Raw genomic sequence first — 7,731 nt, 5'->3', positions numbered from 1 at the left:
TCTCCCTCCCCAGGGTGTCATGCTTGCAAGTGAGTTTGGTGCCGAACCCCGGGAGGGAGCAGTCTCAGCGTAAGCCGAATTCGCCTTTGGCTGAATTCTTGGGTGGAAGGTGTGTAGCAGGCATTCTGCCGGAAAGCCGGATTGGTCTCAGCTGTGCCGGCTGGTGGAGAGAGCACACGCACCTGGGATGTGTGGAAAAAACAGGACCCAGCCTGGGCCAGAAGAGCTGGGTGTTCTCCTCACACTGTTGAATACTTCTTCAAAATATACACTTCACAGAGTCTGATGCAACTGGATTTATTGCAGGTAATTCAAAGATAGCATGCAAGAACCCGGGCTGATCTGCGCATATCAATACAAACACTCTCAAAGCATTCCACAAGACACAGAAAACACATAAGACACACACACACACAGACAAGGCACACACACACAGACAGACAAGACACACAAGACATACAAGACATACTGAACTCCCCTGGGGCCAAACACTCCGTTTTATCCTATCTTGTTAGCTGCTCCTGTTGTGGAGCTCAAGCTTGGACTTTCCCTCATGCTTACATCATTTTACTTTACTCTTTCCCATACACCATTGTTTCTCATTTTTCAGACACCATTATTTCCAAGCCCCCTTCCTTTCTTTAATTAAATTCCCTTCTCTTATCTAAGTCTTCCTCCCCTTCATTCCCTTCTCTTATCTAAGTCTTCCTCCCCTTCATGGCATAAGACATGTATTCACCTCATTTATCTCCTGCTGGATTTTATCATTCACAACACGTTTGTATGAAAGGCCTAGTTTGTATGCCAGAAGCTGTGCTTTCATTGTATATGGACTTTTACAGCTTGTGTTTTATATTTAGTTCAAACCTCTACAGATTATTACTGTTTTGACCAAGATCTGGCCATTGCTAGTTCTACATATACTTTTGTTAATAATATACTCCATCTTGGTGGTGATGGTTGGTGATCTTAAATGCATTTCCTTCCCACATTCCCCCCTTTGGAACTTCTAAGTTCCATGTCTATTGTGATTAACTGTAGGATAAGCTGTGCAGATATCACTGACATAGTGCAGGAACATAACTTGATACGCAGACTAAAATGACTAGTACATAGCCTTAACCTCAATACAGAGACTGCGGAGCACTCTTTTTGTGCCCCCTCCTGCACGACAGCCCATGTGGGTAGCCCTTGCAGCACACCCCATGCCTAGCCTAATCCTAATACACATCTTTTTATTTCTGCACTAGGACTCTTGCATTTCATTAGCATTAATTTAATATGTATTTGGTATACGTTGATTAATATGTATTCATGTTACTACGTGTATAGATCACATTTGGCAAACTTTCCCTAAGATCTGTTGTCAGATTTGGTCCGGTCAGACAGCAAAACGCTATCTCATGACCTTAGCGATCATCAAATGATGACTGTCTCCTGGAGGGAGACCTAACAGCAGAGCAGAGCATCGTATGGAAAACATCCCCTCCCTATTTTGCGGGGAGTGGGTAAAAGCCACACAATGCTCATATCCCTCACAGTTCTTGCCATTTCACCTTGCACACAGGCCAAAGAGATCCAAAGCAATATAACGAGTATAGTCTGCATAACAATCAGTACAATATATTCTCCTTGCTACTGAAATGTTTTCAGCCCACATTGACTCGTTGAGAAGTAAACAATTCAACAGACTCCCTATACGGCCTTTCTGTTGCTTAATATTGCCACTAGCAAACCAGTTTGCCCAGCAGTTGTCGTCCAGTACTCACCTACACAACTGTAGCTGAATACGAGCAGTAAGGCAGAGTGCTGCTCAGGCATGCCCCCGAACATGCGTCACGTGGCCCTCCTTTCGCATGTGAATGTCGCCCTCTGGATTGGATTATATCTTCGCTGCCTGAATTTTCCTGAATAACACCAACAGGGCAAACCATGGCCTTTGTTTCATACCGAGATTCAGTGTGGTCTGATTTTTCTTTTAACAAATACAATTTCATGTATACATATTGCGTGCTTAAGCCTGAGTACATTAAAAATTGGATCAGCCACAGGTTACAGGTTCACAAGATTATACAGTTACATGAGGTGGTTAGATGGAGTTCTAACATCATAATTCTAGTTAGTTATTTATTAAATCAATCAGTTAATTCTACTTGGTTATGTGAGTTTCTTGATTATAGCTTCTACTTTTGCTTCACTCATATTTTCATTTTCGGCGCCGTCATCTACTTCCGTCCTGTTTGGCTCTTTGCGAGTCGTAGCCTGGCTCTTGTATTCTGAGGAGAGGTTGCTAGCACATCACTCAGATACATTTGCTGCTCTCAATCCTCTTTATCCTCACGCAAGTTGTGCAGTCGGTCTATGTTTCTTCAGCCCAGGTACTTTATGCACCGCAGAGGGTTATCAATGTTGGAGTGGTTACTAGCACATTTGATGCACAGTGATTCGGGTCGCTCTTTTCCTTGCAGCGCTGGCAGTCTTCGCCACACGCAGGAGTTTCTCCATAGATGCATCTAGCGTAAGCTTCCCAGAACCGAGGATCGTTCACCAGGCGGGCGGCTTGTGGATGGACGTTCCAGCATTCCCAGCCAGCACCTCCTCTCACACCCCATTCGCAAAGAGGGTTTCCATATTGATTGTGACACCCGTTAGGTCCTGTTTGAATGACAGTTACAGCAAAACACCCCACCCCCCTTGCACCGTTGTGCGTCTCGTGTAATGGTTCATGTCCTTTTCTTGGGGTCAATTTACCACGCTCAACGATGGAGGGGTCATTACTGATTAGCCACACTGGTTCTTCTACAATCATTTTCTCACACTTATCTGCATTGGTAATGTCCCTTTCCAGGTTAGTTGTAACCGGAAATTTCCCAGTGACTGAAGTTACCAACCTTTTGACCAGGGACTGAATTAGTGGAACTACACAACATGAGGTAAATAACAACACCAACAATACTATCCCTATGATCACCCTTATTTTTACCAGAGCCGTTTTCCATGTTGACATGTTAAACCAGTCCCACCATGACCACCCCTTAGATTCTCTCTTTGTGTTTCTAACGTGTTCGTCTCTCAGGTTTTCCAATGCCTCTAATACTGTTGTTATGTTACCCCCTCTCCTGTGTGTATTGAAATGACTGTACAACATTCTTCCCCAATCCTTTCACATACCCCCTGTTCCTCAACTAGCATTGTGTCAAGAAATAGCCTATTCTGTATTGTCATAAATAAAGTGGCATGCAATTGTTCTTTCACCCCAGCTAGGGCCTGAATGGTGTAATTTATAAACCTCTGTTGGTTATACCACAGATAATTTATTCAATGACTGTGTGTTTGTCCCCAGGGAAGCAATGCTGCACCGTAATCTATGGGCGCTTCACTCATTATCTCATGTTCCTCCGGTACTCCCTTCGGCCATCCTGTGTAGGTTACCCACACTCTCTTATCCTCCTCCCACTATATTTCAAACTTGTTGTTGTCCTTGGGAGGTTCGGTGCCTGGAGACAGACAGGCTCTGCTGCAATGCCTAGGAATTTAGTGTTGCTCAGAATTTTAGTTATGCTACAGAAAACTCTTCTCCCTTCAGTATTTATTCCAGCAATAAGCCTTGACACATATGTTACTCGGTGACCTGAGGGGTCGACTCACCCCTGCCTTAGGTTGTCTCTTTGCGGAGATCTTACCCGTCACAACACACTCAGTTGTCAACCTCCTTCTGCGATCTGTGGTTCAGATCACAATATCATCATCAGCCATAAGCCCTTACGTTGCTTCTGGCCATTCCTGTATAATGTTGGGCTCCGATATAACGGTTGCAATTGGGGTAGCCTTATGAACACATCTCACCCTGACCTTGGTCCAATCAGTAGAAACACGGCAGAACATAACACAAAACAATGAGGCAGTATTTCAGTCGCTGAGACACTATGAACTACTCTTATGGCTGAAATGTCGAATACATCTTTGCTGTAGTTTAAAAGAAAAAGTACAAACTATTTCAAACACCTGTCTGGAATTCCAGCATCTTTATAGCAAGCATATGCAGAGCTAAGACCTGCTGCACTGTGTGGTTGATGAGTTCACACCTAGCAATCAGAAATGTTTAAATCCTCTGCATATTTTTTTGCATAATTTATTTATTTATTTAATCTGGTGATAGTGATTCAATCGGTAGCTTCGTTTATGTCTTTGATTATTGTCGTTCAATCCACCTCTGTCTTGGGTTCCGTTAATGCCATGAAGGCGGTCTACAGTCAAGGCTAGTCAGACAAGACCTCTTACAAAGGAAAGTATGACAATCCCCCATGTCAGTAGCAGAACCGGGTGAAATTGAACCTGCAGGCATCATTTAAACTGGAAATGGTAAACTATTTGCTCTTAATATAAGTTTATGTGCTCTTAAATGTAACCACTGTGTTTTGATAATCCGAATGCATCAAATCCGTTTACTCTTTCTTTGTGAGCAATCCACAGATGACCGTTTTGTCCGCTCAAATTGTTACTCTCGTCACTGTCACAGTCACTGTCACCGTCAGGGTCATCCCTAAAAAGGTGTTTTACTTCAACATGGTCTGTATAAAAATAAAGAGCCGGAAAAGTAATTTTAAAAAGTCAGTAACTTACTTCAAAGAGGCTTTTTGGTTTAATTCTTAATGTAGGCCACCCCAGCTGGCCTTGGCTTGTGGTGCTGCACTGTGTAATCTGTTTATAGTTGCTCGAGGTCGTCTGCTTCTCCGTCTTCTTGGGCCCGTATCTGCAGAGAAACCTAATAGTTTTGGTTAGATTCACACAATAATTTAGTTAAAGTATCTTCAATTCAGTTCTTCACCACACATCACCACTTCATAGGGACACCTACAAATTAGAAGGGGAAGTTAGTGGGTTCTGGCTCAGCTCGTATTAGCTCCAAGTCAACACCCAGTTCCTGTTAAAACGGAGGAAAGATTTTCTGTTAATTTCTAGTCAACCGCTGTAGCAGAGAAAAGTTGTGCGCATTCATTTTGTTATATAGCAGCACCTTTTCTTTTCTTTCCATGATCTTTGCAGTCGTTTTTACTCCATTTACAAAGTATCCCTCAAATTATGTTTACATATTCGTGACCTTCTCAGACATCTGTGGCAAGCTTCTTATCTCCCTTTTGTACCAAAAATTGTTTCGGTTGAAACTTGGCGGGACGCCCAGAACTCCCTTAGCTCTTCCACATATCTTCCTCCTCGAAAGTCGCTCATTCCCAGTATCTTTCCATTTTACACAATTAGTTACATACATAGTTTTGTTATAAACACATAAAAATACATTTCATATAGTAAAACACAATAAGCAGGTTTGTTTTCTATCACACTTCACCCTTTTGTTTCTAACAAAACTACTTTCATAGCATGACTTTTTATTTTATTTTTTCTAATGTAGGCTTTTAATTTCATTCTCATCATTCCTCTACCTCCCTCCTGTTTTTTCATCATGCTTCCAGAGCTATCCTGGAAGCTGTGATTCATTGTTCCTGCACATAATTTGGTGTAATGCCAAATAAATATCTGCTGCGTTCTATATCGATACATCTAACATAGGATAAAAGTAATTTTGCTTGACAAAATCACTATTTGTTTTAGATGCATATTTAACAGAGGAAAATTTATGAGACAACTGCAATCATTTCGTATCCTGGTTCTTATTGAGTTCCACACATTTTTAAATAAAGAAATTCTCCACTTATGACAGAACTCCTTTAAAGTGCACTCAATTTTTACGGATGTTTGTACTTAATTTAGTCATTTCACCTGACCACATGAACTACAGACGATTTTTTCTCTGACAAAATATCAAGGATAGCGTGAGGCATGACAATTTCCACATCTAGTGTTCCTATCAGTGGCAGTGCTTGCCTTACAGCATCGGTAGCCCCGTCTACTACCTGTAAGCATCCAGCCTGGATGAAAAATAGGCAACCAGCCGCTGCCGGTCCCCGTGCTTCTGTGTGAGCACCGCAGACATATGCCCCCCCAAACCAAGTGAACGGCCACACAGTTTTTGCTTCAAAGTGGCGAACGCCACCTCACAGTTCGACATCTACTCAATTACATCATGGGGCCCTCCTGCCCCTTGCAATAAATCATTCAGTGGTTATACAATTTTTAAAGTAATTTGAAATATGCAACCAACAAAAGTTAAATAATCTCATAATTTTATGTACCCCCAAATGGTGTTTGGGCGATTGCACATGCTTATTGCCTCAGTGTGGTCAGCAGCCAGTTTTTTATTCCCCTGTGAAATTACATATCCCAAATATACAACTTCCTCTGTGCAATTTGTGCTTTGTGAGGATTACACTTTACCCCTCTGTGGCCAAATGCTGCAGGAGTATCCCAAGGGTGAGCCAACACATCAGCCATTGCTCGATTAAACAACGTGTAAATTATGGAATCTTTGTCTTAGTTCTGTATTATTTTCACCCACAGTGAAGGTAAACCAAAACTGGCTGTCCAGGTGCACTGGAACAGAGAAAAAACCATTGGACACATCCAAAACCAAACAATTCAGCACAGCCTTCTCCTGACACTGCTGCATGACCTGCTGTATTGCAGCCTCATAGCTCAGCACAATACACATTACTGCATATTTATCTTTTAACATACTGTTCAATGTTTAAGCTGCATTAATGTGGACACAACGTAAACTAATCTGTAGATTGATTGATCACTGCACAGTCACCCTACACTACTCTCACATATACAGAGGTAATTGCACATGTATAGTTTGCACATGTATAATTAGAGATTCTGTTTCAATCAGGCTAAAACAGTTTACAGACGCAGGCGCGCGTTCAAACACTTCTAGCATCAAACACACCCATGCAGTCCACACCACTCATATGTACACAATGCTATACTCTAAGACACTGACACTCTTTTCACAGCTGCGTTAGCTAATTAGCCCAGGTGCTTAAAGGTGTGCTGCTCTCCAAAGTTCGGGGCCAAGACCGGGAGCTAACACCAAGAGCACAGTTATGATTTTCGTTTCATTTTTGTTTGAACATTAAAGAGAAAGAAAGCAATCCTCAGCTGGGATGCTGGAGGAGGTGGACCTGGCTGGGAAGGCGGGTCATCTACAGAGCAGGGAACTGAAAAGTTGCTGCTCTATTTTACTTTCTTTTGTCTTTGTTATTTTAGCTTGTTGTTTTAGTTAATTGTTTTTGCCTGGAACCTGTGAGGGGGAAAGGTGAAGGTGTCCGTTTTTTTTAATTTCATGTTTGTGTGGGTGCACTCTCTCTCTCCGTGCAAGATGGCTGCCACATTTTCCAAGATGGCTGCCACTATGCTTTTCTGAGAACTTGGACTGGATTTTATCCACCTAATATCTCTGTAATTCTTTATTTATCCCGGTATTTTTTGCAAAACAGGTTAAAAACTCTTCATTAACTTGGTAAGGAATTTTTTCTTGATTTGGTTACTAACTACTACTAACTACTACTAACACTTCAGCGGCCGCTGCTAATGCTGCTATGGCTGCTGCTCCTGCTTCTGCCACTGCCTCTCCTATCTACAAATCCATCTAGCATGGCCTTGGGCCTTGTGGGTCTGGATTGTTGTTGCTGCTGTTGCTTCTGTTGCTGCTGCTACTGCTGCTATCACCGCCCCCCCCAACTGCTAACCATCTAGCCTGGCCTCGGGCCCTGTTGGCCTGGATTGCTACTTCTACTACTACTGCCTCCCCTATCTGCTAGCCATCTATCA

At 42.5% G+C, this 7,731-nt stretch overlaps 1 long non-coding RNA gene across 1 annotated transcript in view; it reads right to left on the bottom strand.

The window, feature by feature from the left end:
- Positions 1 to 283: 283 nt before the first annotated feature.
- Positions 284 to 7,731, bottom strand: part of LOC135254135 (uncharacterized) — a 210,079-nt gene continuing 202,631 nt past the window's right edge. The window contains exon 2 of the long non-coding RNA XR_010329764.1: positions 284 to 1,777. This is a non-coding gene — a long non-coding RNA (uncharacterized LOC135254135). The remainder of the gene's footprint in view (positions 1,778 to 7,731) is intronic.

Source organism: Anguilla rostrata, chromosome 4, assembly GCF_018555375.3.
Source record: "Anguilla rostrata isolate EN2019 chromosome 4, ASM1855537v3, whole genome shotgun sequence".
In the NCBI taxonomy this organism is placed as follows: domain Eukaryota; kingdom Metazoa; phylum Chordata; class Actinopteri; order Anguilliformes; family Anguillidae; genus Anguilla; species Anguilla rostrata.
This window is presented reverse-complemented; position numbering and strand designations above follow the sequence as displayed.